Source organism: Schistocerca serialis, chromosome 3, assembly GCF_023864345.2.
Source record: "Schistocerca serialis cubense isolate TAMUIC-IGC-003099 chromosome 3, iqSchSeri2.2, whole genome shotgun sequence".
NCBI classification, from domain to species: Eukaryota; Metazoa; Arthropoda; class Insecta; order Orthoptera; family Acrididae; genus Schistocerca; species Schistocerca serialis.
The window spans coordinates 380,307,805-380,323,571 of record NC_064640.1 but is presented as its reverse complement, the minus strand read 5'-3'; positions in this window follow the sequence as shown (position 1 = coordinate 380,323,571).

Here is a 15,767-nt window from a genome sequence, read left to right as displayed (position 1 = left end):
TAGTTGGATGAACCATTCGCATAAGTGTACCCGTGGAGGCCAATCAGCTGCTGACAGTGCCTGCACACACTGTACATTGTACGGAAACAACTGGTTCTCCCGTATCACTCTCCATACAGTGACGTGGTCAACGTTACCTTGTACAGAAGCAACTTCTCTGACGCTGACAGGGTTATCGTCAACTGCACAAAGAATTGCCTCGTCCATTGCAGGTGTCCTCGTCGTTCTAGGTCTTCCCCAGTTGCGAGTCATAGGCTGGAATGTTCCGTGCTCCCTAAGACGCCGATCAATTGCTTCGAACGTCTTCCTGTCGGGACACCTTCGTTCTGGAATTCTGTCTCGATACAAACGTACTGCACCACGGCTATTGCCCCGTGATAATCCATACATCAAATGGGCATCTGCCAACTCCACATTTGGAAACATTGCACCACGTTCGTGATGAACACTAACCTGTTGATGCTACGTACTGATGTGCTTGATGCTAGTACTGTAGAGCAATGAGTCGCATGTCAACACAAGCACCGAAGTCAACATTACCTTCCTTCAATTGGGCCAACTGGTGGTGAATCGAGGAAGTACAGTACATACTGACGAAACTAAAATGAGCTCTAACATAGAAATTAAGCGTTTCCAGACACATGTCCACATAACATCTTTTCTTTATTTGCATGTGAGGAATGTTTCCTGAAAGTTTGGCCGTACCTTTTTGTAACACCCTGTATATTATAAATCTCGATAACAAAGTTCAACTTTTTCTCCATATTTTGGTTTCATTACATAACAGTGAAAAATTATACATAATTTCTTTAGATGATTAGAGTATGTTCATTCCAGTATAAATGGATTTATTAAATGGTGGTTTAGTTTTATTCATGTGAATTACAGCAAGTTTTTGATTAAATATTGTGCTTGTTTTGAAATTTGGTTTTGTTATATGTTTTTCACTTTTTTCTGTGTTTGAAACTAATTTTATATCCACTCTGTTTCTTATATTTTCCACTGTTTTCCAAATATTAACTTATTTATGAACTTGTACAAAACTTTTACCAATTTTTTCACCATAGTCCTCATTGCAGTATTCAAATCTGTATATTTTTCAACCAATCAAATTGTTTAAGTTTTAAAACTTTATGTATTTTTGTTATGTTCATTCCAAGACATAAATATTGTTTAAGATTTATGTAGTAAACTACATAATTATGTTTTTCATTCAAAGTTTCTTTAGTATCAGGTACAATTTTATTTTCTGGAGCTAATGATAACTTTTGATGTTCATCATGTAAATTTTTTCCATATTTTAAATCTGCAGACAACCTTGTATGAGTGGCAACCTTAGCTATGAGTAGTCACTTTGGATATTAGTAACCACTTCAGCTGTATTTAGTCCTTTATTATTTGGTCACTATTGGGTTTGTGGCATTAAAAACCTTATCTTCAGGTGACTATGTGCCTGAAACATTAGAGCAGGAAAGCTAGGAATCTTTTTACCCAACATTTGTTAGCCATCAGAAAAAAACCGTTAAAAGCTGGTATGTCATACAATAAAACAGCCAGATTCCAATGTAGTGGACGGTTCTGATTCTCCAATCTATTTCGAACCACACACAGGGGATGTGGCCACGTGCTCTGTCATCAGTATGTGTCATGTAACTAGTAGTGATCCAATAATAAGGGACTTAGTACAACTGAAGAGGTTATTAATATCAAAGATAATCTAAATCTAATTCAAATATATATCCATACATTCAATTATCTGATATTTCACTTACAAATTATTTGCATCTAAATATGTTTAACAATTTGATTTCTTATTTCGATCACAATTTTCAAATTTTTGTTATTCACATTAAAATCTCTGTTACAACACTGAGATATTCCACCTCTAATTCCTATTTCAATCATTATAACCATGCCATAATCATCTAACAATTGTAATTCAACTTTTATCATTTTAACATTGAATCAAAAATTAAACCATGCGCAGTATATTGCTAAGACGCATCTAAATCCTAAGCTTCTATAAAAGTTTTCTAAGATTTTCAGAAACATCACATAATAATAAAATATCAGTTTTACGATGTCATGATTTTTTCAACACATTTTGTATTAAAATCTTCCCAAACTAGTTTTGTGTGCTTATAATTTAGATCATTAATATCACATTCATTTAATTTATTACAAAAATTTTGTTCTGATAGAAGATTTTTTCCTTCAACTTTTGTTCCAACTATCCATATAATCATATGGATATAAATCTTTTTAATTACCAAATTTACTAGATTTTCTGAAAAAATTGTAATATTATATTCCATTTTATTCTTTCCCAAATCACAGGATATTTTATCAAGACTTGAAGCAACAATTTTAAATGTGTCAATGAACTGCATTTTCAGATTTTCTTTCTTTTGTCAGAACTCAAAACTCACATATCTATGTTCGGCATTTGGCATTAACTATATTTCTATTTCCTAATAACAGTTCTTTTATGAGCAAATCAGAATCAGGACCAGATAAATTGGTACAAAGCTCAGATATTTAGTTGTACATCACAATTATTACATAATGGATTTGTATATTTTCCTACTGAATGTTCATGATGATGAACTTCCTTGTTTTTTTGGGAATAATGATGTCCACATAATGAACATGTTTTTACTATAGTTTCCTTGATTGTTATTCAGATATTAATGGTTCCATTTTTTCAAATTAAAAATATATTTCACCAGTTTCTTTAGCTTCTTTTTTATACATTCGATAACTTTTTATGATAGGTTGGCCCTCTATATACAACTGGATTTTTGTATGTCCATTGATATATTTACTGAAATAAGAAAAGATACTTAGTTCATGTTTTTGATATTTCATTGTAAATGAGTTTTCTGGTTCTGGTTGACAGTTATCCAGTTTTAAAAGTAAAGATTTAAAATCAGGAAAAATAACAAAGGGAACATTCATTGTATACTCATTATTTTTACAACTTTTATATAAATTTTGACTGATAGTTAAACTTTTAATGATTTGTTAACTAAATGCTTTGAAATATGATTATCTAATTTTTCTTTAACATAAAAATGTAATAAACACATATCACAAATAACTTTAGGGTCTTTATGTTTTGTAACATGAGTTGAAATAAGTGAAGGTAGATCCTTATCCAATAATAATATAAGTTATTTTCGTCTTTGAAACATAATAGGGTAATATGCTTATCTTGTTTACATTTAGTTATTTCCAGTGCCTATACATCATATTTTTTATCAAATGAATAATAATTAGTAGAGACATTAATTTTATTCTCAGTTCTTGGAATATATCAATCACAAATGGAAATTCATAAATTTCAATTTTTTTATTGCTATTGAGTCCATCATTTTTATTTGTAACAATTCTTTATTGATCTTTATGTACAGGACATAATGCTTATTTTATTGACCACAAAAACATTTCTGATCGATGTTTTTAACAATAGTACAAGCTTCATTCTACTTTATTTTTTCTGTAAATCCATGTAAGATGAAACTCGTAAAGGAATATATTTATTAACTGATAACTGTAACCCAATTTTTCAGTCTAGACACCAGCCAGAACATTGAACATGAAATTTTGACATTCATGCTGTAATTTCTTTTCCTTTGATGTAAGTTTTAATCATATCTCTTTCATTCATGATTTTGTAATTATATGTTTGGAATTTAAATTCAGTTGGTTTTCAGAATCAGACGATTTCATCTTGTAATCACAAAAAAGTATAAAATTTACTTTTGGTCCATTATGTAATTTTAAATTTTCTTCCATATCATCCACAATTTTTTGGTTTTGATGGATTCAAAAATATTCAAATGACAGAATTAAGGTTTATTAAAAATTAATTCATATAGGACAAATATAAATTTGAGTTTGAGATTAAGATGAACCAGCGTTAAGATTTTTACATTAATTTAATTGAGTTCATGACGATTTTTTTTATCATCTCACTCCTTTATTATTATAAGGGAAAATATTTATTAGAAATTTAAAAAATGATAAATAAGAATGAATAATTATTAAAAGTAATTGAACATAAGATAAAAATAAATTAAGACAATTTTAAATTGTTTTTAATTTGTTTCAAACTGATTTTTATCACAAGGATTCTTTTTTTCATATATTATAGAAAACAATTCTTACATTTGCTTGAATATTTGTCTTTAGATGATGGAGTTACATAAAAGCAAACAGTTTTTAATTTAGTGGCATGTTAAACATTTTTTTAAAATGCTGATTAGTTGATCATTCTAATTTTTTATATTGCTGAATACGATTTTTATATTTATGTGTAAGTTTGTCTAATTCATGAATCTCAGTAAACACAATAACAATCTTTAATTTCTTGACAGTTAATACATTTTTGTTTTCGTATCACACTGAGTTTGTTGTTCTTCACCATCATTTTTCGCTATCAATGATATTTCAAAAAGTTCATTATCAAAAATTCCTTCAAATGATTACTAAACATCATTTATAAATACATTTCCCTCATACACACAGAATTCAATTACTATTCAACAGTTTTTTATGGTATTCATTAAAACGTTTTCTAGATATTGTCCTATAGCTATCTTTAATTTATTTTGTAAATTAAAATTAACAAATGAATTCTCAGTTTTACAGAGGGAAGACTTGATTAATGAGTATGTTTTTTGACTTCAATGACTGCAAGACCCTCACACACTTATGTGAAAAGTATTCATGTGGCCAGTTTTGCTTTATCGATTAAATTATCAGAAAGTAAGATGGTGTGCCTAATCCTTAAAGGAATGCATATGCAAGACTGGTCCTGTATGGTGTCGTGTGACAGACAGATTGTGTTCGCTGATCTGCATGAAGTGAATTCAGTGGCTGAGAGCATTAGGTTTGCAAACCAAAAGCATAAATTAACATTGGAGGTGGACTGTTTGGAAACAGCTCAAAGTGAGCAACCTCCAATTACTACATGAAAATGGTTTCAGAAAGTTGTCTGTTTTCATTGCCATCACCCCGGTCATGTGGTCTGCAATTATCAACCACCACAAGAGGCTTTTATAAACGAATGACACTGTCCAGAGGTGGCACAGTGCCAGATGGGCCGTGAACTATCACTTAGTGTTAAGGAAAGTCACGAGTTGCACATGCATCCTTTACCCTTTGTGTGTTCCCTTTTAAAGTCTGAAATGGTCTGCACATTGGTTGATTCTGGCAGTTTTGTCTCTTTATCAGACAGCAAGGACAACTTCTAGTATCGCAGCATGGGAGGGTTTGGGCTGATAAGCCATGTACAGAAGAAAGGTTTTGCAACCAATGGTAGTTTGCTATCGATAGTTGGCCAGTGTCACTTGAAGGTTAAGGCTGTTAAGTTTTTGTGGCCTCTCCAGTTTTGATGGTCAAAGGATGTCATTTTTTAATTAAGACTGGATGTACATTGATCTATGCTGACAAACTTTTTTTGTTTTGTTTAAGGACGAGGTGAACATTTCCTTTTGTCAGCATAATGTTCAGCAGAGGCTTTGTGTCATCAGTTGTGAGGCCAGAGGGTTTAGTCTGAATCATTTGAGCAAAGATCAAGCAGAACAGTTGCTTCGTGATCTTGGGTGTTTTTCTGAGCTTCTCACCAAAAATTTGGGAGTCATTAACAAGATCAAACAACATTTCTGACTGACTGATTACACCTCTGTGAGACAAACTCTGTATTTTTTATCACCTCCAAAAATGGAGGAGATACAAAAATTGTAGATCAGCTGCTGCTGAAGGACGGAGTTATTAGACCTCCAGTCTCCTCATATTCATCACCTATTTTTCCAGTTCCTAAGGCAGGTGGGGCAGGGTACCATCTGGTAGTAAAATATTGGGCCTTCAACCAGAAAGTGTTGCTGGAATCAGTTCCAACGCCTGATCTCTTATAATTGTTTCTCTTGATTTGCTGGAGCTCTCTTTTTCAGTGTTATAGATTTGAGTCAAGCTTACTTTCAAACCCTGTTGGCAGAAAAGTCAAAAGCAGCTATGGCTTTCTGTACACATTACAGTCTCTTTCAGTTCAATCATGTTCCCTTTGGGTTGACTATGCGACCTGTGGTTCTTTCTGGGTTATTGGACACTGTCTATGAAGAACTAAAATCCTGCTGCATCTACAACTATCTCAATGATATTGTGATATACAGCGAGGCCTTTGATGAACATCTGGGACTCATGGGTCAGGTTTTATATTGTCTAGCTCTACTGTTAAGCCATCTAAGATCAACTTGGTTCACAGTCAGATTTCTTTTCTTAGGCACATCGCATCAACACTGCGGCAGGGACAGATCAGAGTCAAACTAAAGCCATTTATGATTTGAAGCCATCTAGAGACAAAAAGGACATGGCAATGTTCATTGGAATGGTGAATTACTTCCAGAAGTTTATTGCTAATTTTGGCCAGCTTGCCACATCATTTAATCAGCTGTGAATAAAAGATGAGGATTTTCGAAGAACTCATGTACAACTATCAGAATTTGATTCCCTGAAGAGGGCTTTAGCCAGTGCTCCAGTCTTGGCGATACCTGACTTTAATAAATACTTTGTGGTGCAAACTGATGCAATGAATAGGCCTTTGTAGTCTTCTTTGCCTTGGAGAAGTTCAGGTTTTATCTTGAGCACAAGTAATTTGAGCTAGAAACTGATAATCAGGCATTGAGCTGGGTGCTGGTTGTGCTTAGAAAGACTGGCAGTTTGCTTGTTGGCTGGTACACATTTCTGCTTTAAAATTTTGGATGAAACATACACATAGGGCTGGAAGTCCGATCACAGACACCTTCAGTCTGATGTTTCAGGAGGAGTCACCCAGGTTGAATTCCAATACCTTGGGATAGCCTTCGAAAGGGGTACTGCTGTCTTGACTAAGATTACATTGCTGTTTGTAATTTGAAGCAGAGCAGAGGCAGTAACTCAAGATCAGCAAGATTTTGGAGGGACTGGGTCAAGAAGAGATAGTTGATTGGTATTCCATTTCAAGGGGACTAGTGGTTTTTCTTATTCGATTTGATGACCAGATGAAGATCTGCTTGCAAAAGCACCTGCTACTAGCAATGTTCAATTATTTCAATGTTTCTTTGTGTGGCTGGCATCTGGGCTTTACAACGACCTTCCAGAAGATTAAAGAACACCTCATGTGGAGTGATCTTTCAAAGAATGTTAAGAGATTGACTGGGCAATGTGAACTGTACAAGACAACAAAACCAAATTCCAATACCCACCACATTTCTTATTGTCCTCCTGAGAAAGTAGTCCCATAAACAAAATTTTAATGAACTACATAGGACCCTTGTCGCACATGAAGGTTTGGCATCTGTATATATTTGTCACAGTATGTGCACTCAGTAGATTTGTCTGGTTGATACCCAGAAGGTCAGTAACCACCACTGTGACCATTCAATATCTTATAAGTATTTTCACCAGTTTTGGCCTACCTAACATAATGCAGCAACACTTCTTTCCAGACCATTTAAGAGATTTTGTTTCAATCACACCATCTATCATGTTACTACAAAAACTTATTTCCCTCAGCCATCCTTTGTTGAATGCATCAACTGGAATCTGAAGTTGGCATTAATTCTTAACCACTCTCATAATAAGTCGAGGTGGGATAGCTCAGTCAGGTGGCTGCCCTTCACTTTCAATACTACAGATCATGAGACGCATAAGATCACAGGAGCCAAGCTTATGCTGGCCTACCCAACAATTCCCCACTCAGTAATCTGTGTATGATCAGTGACTCTTACCTGATTAGTATAAAGAAGAAAAGGGATGCAGCTCATCACAGTATCTCTCACTTGTATTAAAGGCGGGCAAAGCTGTACAACCAAGGATGTAACAGACTTTTCCTTCATGTCAAGGATTTGGTGTACGTGAACAGGGCATTATGGAGAAGATGCTGCTGTGATTTCTAGGACCATATGAGGTCATCTGAAAGAGTACCTCAATCAGTTATTGAGTCCAGAATCCTAAAACAAGGAAATGAATTCAGGTTCATTGGAGACAATGTAAGTGGGATACTAAGGATGATGCGGATGAAGAAACCAGGTAACAGTAGGCCAAATCCTTCTCCTCCTCCCCTGCCTCCAACTCCAGCTTTGGTTTAAGCAGGGAAGGTTGAGCCAGTCTGCTATTGACAGGCAAAGATCTGCAACTGTGCTCAATGCTGCACTACCCCAGCACTTCTCTAGGAGGTAGTCAAGTTGTGTGAGCCAGGTTACAGGATTGCACATGGCCTGCCTCAGTGAAGAGTCTCTGAGTGTCCCGTCCACCAGTGTCTTGTCTACGGGTGGCTTGGTTAGTAGTGTCTTTTCTGGCTAGTCAGTAGTTGTTGTCTCTGTTCGAGGGAAGACCCAGTCTGAGTTTGCAGTGTCACTCTAGCTAATTGGCACATAGTTGGTGTCTGAGGGTCTACTAGTGCACCTTGGAGGAGACTGGCTGTGGTAGCCATAGTCTACAATTGGCAAATACAGTGTGTTAATAGAGGTGTTATTTGTATGTGATTGGGCAAATTAGATGGACCTGCCAGGTACTGCCTCTACTAGTTGTGGATTGTGGATGCTTCCAGATACACGACTGATGGATTTTTATGGTAGGGAAGAAGCAGCACTTCAGTGCAGGAAATGGTAAGTGCCTGCAGTTCTTTTAGTAAAGATTATATGGTTCATTTATTGATTGCTAAGTTTTATAAACTGAATTTTTTGTATTACATTAAGATTGGCCAAGTAGGTTTTGATCCTCTTAGAGCAGTTTTCTGGTTTCTGAATTATGGTGTTATTGAGTGCTTCATCTGTTAGTGCAATGTTCTGCAGTGATTTTATATATGTGTTTTCGATTTCTCCTCAGCCTTTTGTTTGTCAATGTATTTGTGAAGGTAGCCGCCAGAAAGGCTGAAGGCACCATTGTGAAGGCTACACTGTTCACTGCACATGCAATGCCCATATCATCTGAATATGTTGTAAACTGTGTCATGCTATGGTGTGGTATATTTGTTTGCTGTAACTTACAGATTTATGTGTAATTTATTGTTAAATATTGCAAATTATTTGTGTTACCTCTGGGTTTGTATCCATAATCATTCCACATCTGAACTGAGCTTGGTTGGCAATTTAATTGAGTGGTATTAAATCCACAGCTCAAGCCAGATGGGCAGACAGGACCTTCAACTGAAGATTCAAGAAGCACATCTACAATTCGGCTTACATATTGAAAAGAAGGGACATAATATTGGTAACACTGAGAAACAGCCAAAATTTTATGCAAAGTTGAAAAGTACACAGTTAGAATTTTAAGAGAATCAAGGCATATTTTATGAAACAGAAAGAACTGGGCAAACTCCTCAATCAACATAACTAATTTACAACTGATGCATATATATATTCAGGACAGTCTGTTCAGACAAGGTGGTTGTTACACCCTGCATGTGTGCTTAAGCTGATGGGATCTCTTTGTATAGATTGCTGTACTGTACTAGTTGGGATGCATCTCCACTTTTGAGCATCTGCGCAGTTAACATTAACACCTCATATCCAGAATGGGAATGCAAGCAGTCTACAATGGAATGCCAACCTGTGTCGTTGAGGCTGCATTATGTCTTCTGAGTTTATGGCCAGTGATGTAAACATCTTGCAATCCAAAGTGCAATGCCATCAGCCATCAAAAACATGTATCATAGCTGGATCACTCCCATTTTTCCTTTTATTACCAATAATTCACTTTGTTTTAAATACAGTTTTAAGACCTTAGTAATTTGCACTCTATATTTATATAACTAATAACTTTCATAGTTTTTTATGGTTCTTACATTTAAAGATTTGTTGTATACAGGATGCATGTATCTGGTGGAAACATTAGGGCCAGCAAGGCACACTTGGTTATACTTCTATAATTACCTAATTTTTGCTATGAAGTTTAGTTCAAAGATGCATGTAATGAACAAAATGGCACTCAATAGATATAAATGCCATATATTTTAATTGTTCTTTATTTAACTTACATGTAAAACAGGCAAAAAACATTGTACATGTTTTAAGATATTCATTTATAATTTTCTCTTTTCTCCTACTGTATCATCTGAAGAGGATACTGAAGGCTGGGACCTGCTATGATGGTGTGATAGAATATGATTGTGCCTGAAAGAAATGGAAAGTTATATGGGAAGAGCAAGAAATAATGAGGTAATGCTATAAGGATAGATAGAAGAGAGATGGAGAGAGATGAGAACTGGGATAATGTTGAGAATGGCAGTGATACTGGTTTGTCACTGATTGGGAGGAGGACAGTTGTCATCTAATAAGAGGAAAGTTATTCTATGGGGATGACATGCAGATAACCTCCATGATGGTGTCTCCTGTGCAACACTGAGAACAATCATAGGGGTGGAAAGACTACACACATGAAGCAAATAAACATGTTACTGCCTCCCAGTAGAAACAAAGGCATAAACAGAGGTCCATGAAGGATGGGCATATGATTAAGGTATTGGACATATGCCACATTAACATGGAAAAGTGAAGGGAGAGGTACTAAAAGAATTTTTATCACAGTGGGCGTAAGTGTGGCTCTCCTTCAGGAGATTCACACCTCCAAAGATTCAAAGCATAGACTGAAGATTCCGGGCTATGATGCAGCAGCACTGAAAGAGTATGAGAAGCATAGAATGGTAATGTTAGTAAGAAATGGACTTCTGGTGCATGTGACACCCTTAGATGAGCAATCTGAGTATGCTGTAGGAATTAAAATGGATGGAATGACCTTAGTTAATGTCCATAAGCCCTCATATCCCAGATCTGCCACCAAAGATACTCCCTAAATACTTATATCATCATTCAGTATTGTATGTTGGTGCCTATCATTCACACCTCAGTAGATGGGGCTATCAAAGCTGTCCCACTGGGGACCTTAGACTGAATGAATGAGCTGATAACTATGGGCTTCACCTGCTACATGATCCCAGACATAAAATGAATTTTAAATTGAAAATTTGGGACTCAGAGATCTCCATGATTTGACTTTTTCAGCTACAGGGCCAACATTTGCAACACTACCAGCCACATGAAATATGTTGGACGAGTTTTCTAGGAGTCAGCATCACCCTGCTGCAACTGAAGTAGACTTCCACACTCCACATCACAATGGAATATAAAGAGTGCCAACTAGACTGCTTTCCAAGGTTACACAAGGGGGCAGTTAACTAGTTTCCCGCAGTATCAGAAAACTGAGAGATTCAACAAGCTATTACTCAAAGCTATGCTGAAGACAGTTCCACGAGGTGCACAGACAGAATGCACTCCAAGCTGAGTAGTGGAGTGTGGCACACTCATGGACAAATAAAGGAAGAAAGAAGATCCTATTGTTACGGTTTGACTAATGACAGCCATGAATGACTTATGGAAACAACAATGGCATGAAACAATATAAAATTTGGCTTGACATGCTACAGGAAGGAGCCACTTGTTACTGAAACTCAAAGGACCTATTGTCCCTTAGACAAATGTGATGGATACAACATATAACCAAGTGGCAATAAACCTGAAAGGAACCTTGAAAGTCCTGGAGAGGATGCAAGAGAAGAGACAGATTTCCATTTATGTGAATAGGCCATTCCACCAAAACCCCACCAATAAGGATTTTACTAAACCACTGGGAATAGAAGAAGTAATCTTAAACTTGAAACTGAAGAAGTCAGGAAAATCTGCAGGCCTAGGTGAGCACTGGTTGATTTTCTGATAAAACCTAGGCATAAGAAGATAACTATAAAGACTCTATGTGGAATGTATTAAAACAGGCAATATCCCTAAGATTGGGAAAGGAAGGATCATTAGGATTTAATGTCCCATCAACATGAAGATCATTAGAGTTCAAGCACAAGCTCAAATTGGGCATGGTGAAAGGTAACAGTGGTCTCACCAGGGGTTCAGCAGCGAAGGTTCAGTAGAAGAGCTTACCAATGGCACTTAAGATGCTACATGCATTCAAAGGAACTGAGTACATGGCCACAGCAGAAGTGAGGGGATATCAACAGAATGGTTATTCCCACTCAGATAGTCTCTTTGCTGGTGCAACTGTTTCCTGAGTGATGGGCAGCTCTTTTAAAAGTTTCAGTTACATTGGTGCTGAAAGAAAACATTATTCACACAAGTTCATAATCACAGTAGTAGAAATCTGATAAGACTAGTGACTCCAATAGTTTTTTCTGAAATTTACTTGCAAATATTGTTTCTAAAGTTTTGAACTGCGTATACGACAGAGAGATTTTATATATGCTGTAACAATTCATTCTTCATAGTTTGTGTGTTCATCCAAAATTATGATGAGAGTTTTTAATGTTATTTTTGTTAGGGTAACATGTTATCATGAAAGATGACTAAGTTTTGTTGCAACAAAGATCTTTAGTAACTTATTATGGTATATTTTAAGACCCACGCTTCCTACTCACTATAATACTGAACTAAGGTCATCATTCATTACATGTGGCAGAACCGATATTCCTACAATTGTACTTAGATCCTTCTGGAATCATCAGAATGTCAGTTATATTTATTCTTCTTCTTCTTGTGGCTTTACAACTCTGTATGGGTCTTTGCCTTCTTAATGATTTTCTTTCATTCTGCCCCCTTGTTTACTTTCTGTCTCCATACTTTAATTCGTAGGGCTCTGATGTTTTCTTCCACAACATCCAGCTATTGTTTGCATTGTCTTTCTTTTCATCTTCTTCCGTCGGTTTCCATTGGAAGATCTTCTCTATAATAGTTGCATCCTTCGTCCATAGGATGTGCTCCAGCCAGGCTATTCTTTTACTTTTAATTAGCCTTACAATGTTAGCTCCTTGTATGAGACAATCCAACTCCTAATTGATCTTTGCTCTCCAAGCATCATTATTATTTGCAATTCCCCCATAAATTTGCCACAGTGTTATTCATTCAAAAATTCTGGGTTGTTGGTCATTAGTGTTCATGCTTCACATCCACATGTAACCACTGGCCTAATCGTAGCGTTATATATAGTCATCCTGAATTTTTGATTTACCATCCTAGCTTTTTAAATGTGTATTAACACATATGATCACTTAAAATTAAGGCTTTTATTTCAGTGGACATGGAACTGAATATTGGTTCCTACGTATTCAAAACCTTCCATTTGCTCAAAATTACAACCTGATGATGACCTGTTATTAAACTTGCTGTCCCCTGTCCTACAGAGTTTCATAATTTAGTTTTTGATTCATTAATTTCTAGTCCTATATACTGTGTAGCTCCTTTCACTTTCACCACTGCTCTCTCTAATGATGTCATTTATTTATTTATTTATTTATTTACACGTCAAGTTCCGTAGGACTAAATTGAGGAGCAAATCTCCAAGGTCATGCAATGTCTCAGTACATGAAACTACAACATAAAACAAATAACAGATAAAAATAAAATGTTTATAAACCCAAAAAAAGTCAATCCGTAAGTTTAAGTAAACACAATCAACAATAGAACAAGAATCAGCTTACTTTTTCAAAGAACTCCTTGACAGAATAGGAGTGACCCCATGAGGAAACTCTTCAGTTTCAATTTGAAAGCTCGTAGATTACTGCTAAGATTTTTGAATTTGAATGGTAGCTTATTGAAAATGGATGCAGCAGTATACTGTACACCTTTCTGCACAAGAGTTAAGGAAGTCCGATCCAAATGCAGGTTTGATTTCTGCCCAGTATTAACTGAGTGAAAGTTGCTTACTCTTGGGAATAAACTAATATTGTTAACAAGAAATGGCAGTAAGAAGTATATATATTGAGAGGCCAATGTCAAAATACCCAGACTCATGAACAGGGGTCGATAAGAGGTTCATGAACTTACACCACTTATTGCCCGAACTGCCCACTTATGAGCCAAAAATATTGTTTTATAATGGGAAGAGTTACCCCAGAATATAATACCATACGGCATAAGCAAATGAAAATAAGCAAAGTAGACTAATTTTCATGTCGAATGATCACTCACTTCAGATACAGTTGGCATAGTAAAAACAGCAGCATTAAGTATTTCAACAATATCCTGAACGGGGGCTTTCCATGACAGTTTACTATCTATCTGAACACCTAGAAATTTGAACTGTTCAGTTTTACTAATCATATGCCCATTCTGTGAAATTAAAATGTCAGGTTTTGTTGAACTGTGTGTTAGAAACTGTAAAAACTGAGTCTCAGTGTGATTTAGTGTTAGTTTATTTTCTACAACCCATGAACTTAGGTCACGAACTGCATTATTTGAAACTGAGCCAGTGTTGCACACAACATCCTTTACTACCAAGCTACTGTCATCAGCAAACAGAAATATTTTAGAGTTACCCATAATACTAGAGGGCATAACATTTATATAAATAAGGAACAACACTGATCCCTGGGGCACTCCCCTCTTGACCATACCCCAACTCAGACCCCATACCACAGCCATTCTTGACATTGTGACAATGACCTTTTGCTGTCTGTTGCTAATGTAAGAGGTGAACCAATTGTGAGCTATTCCCCGTATTCCGTAATGGTCCAACTTCTGGAGCAATATTTTGAGATCAACACAAACACCTTAGTTAAATAAAAAATTTGCCTAGCATTTGAAACCTTTTGTTTAACCCATCCAGTACCTCACAGAGAAAAAAGAATATAGGATTTTCAGTTGTTAAACGACTTCTAAAGCCGAACTGTACATTTCATAGCAAATTGTGTGATGTAAAATGATCAATTATCCTTACATACACAGCCTTTTTGATAACTTTAGCAAACACTGATGGCATAGAAATAGGTCTAAAATTGTCTACATTATCCTTTTCTGCCTTTTTATAAAGTGGATTTACTAATGAGTTCTTTAATCATTCAGGAAACTGACCATTCCTAAAGGAAAAATTACAAATATGGCTAAATACGGGGCTAAAATGTGCAGCACAGTACTTTAATATTCTGCTAGGCACTCCATTATAACCATGAGAGTCCTTAGTCTTCTGTGATTTAATTATTGACTCAATCTCTCCCTTGTCTGTATCACAGAGGAGAATTTCAGTCATCAATCTTGGAAAGGCATTTGCCAAGGAAGTTATATGTTTCCCTGCAGAAACTAAATTTTTATTTAATTCACCAGCAATGCTCAGAAAATGGTTGTTAAATACTGTACATATATCTGATTTATCAGTAACAGAAATATTTTTACTGCGAACTGACTTTATATTGTTGACCTTGTGCTGCTGGTGAGACACTTCCTTCACAACTTACCATATAGTTTTATTTTTATCCTGTGAATTAGCTATTCTATATGCATACCACATACTCTTTGCCTTCCTAATAACATTTTTACGTGCCTTACAATACTGTCTATAATGGGCTACTGCAGCTTGATGGTGACTACTTCTAACATTTTGATATAATTCCCTCTTTGTTCTACATACTATCCTTATCCCACCAGTCAGCCACTGCAGGCTGGCTATTACTGCTAGTACCCTATTTAGAATGTTCGAATGGAAAGCAACTCTCAAAGAGCACAAGAAATGTGTTAAGGAAAGCATTAATTTTATCATCTATGTTATCGGCACTATAAACAACCTTGACAAGGTTTAAAAAATTCTCTACTGCTGTTGGATTAATGTTCCTACATAGTTTGTAATTACATCTGACGTTTGAGTACAAAAGCCGTTTAGTTTTAAAATTTGTGCATCAGGGTCTGAAAGGCCATTTACCCTTTTACTAACACAGTTTATTTATTTATCTT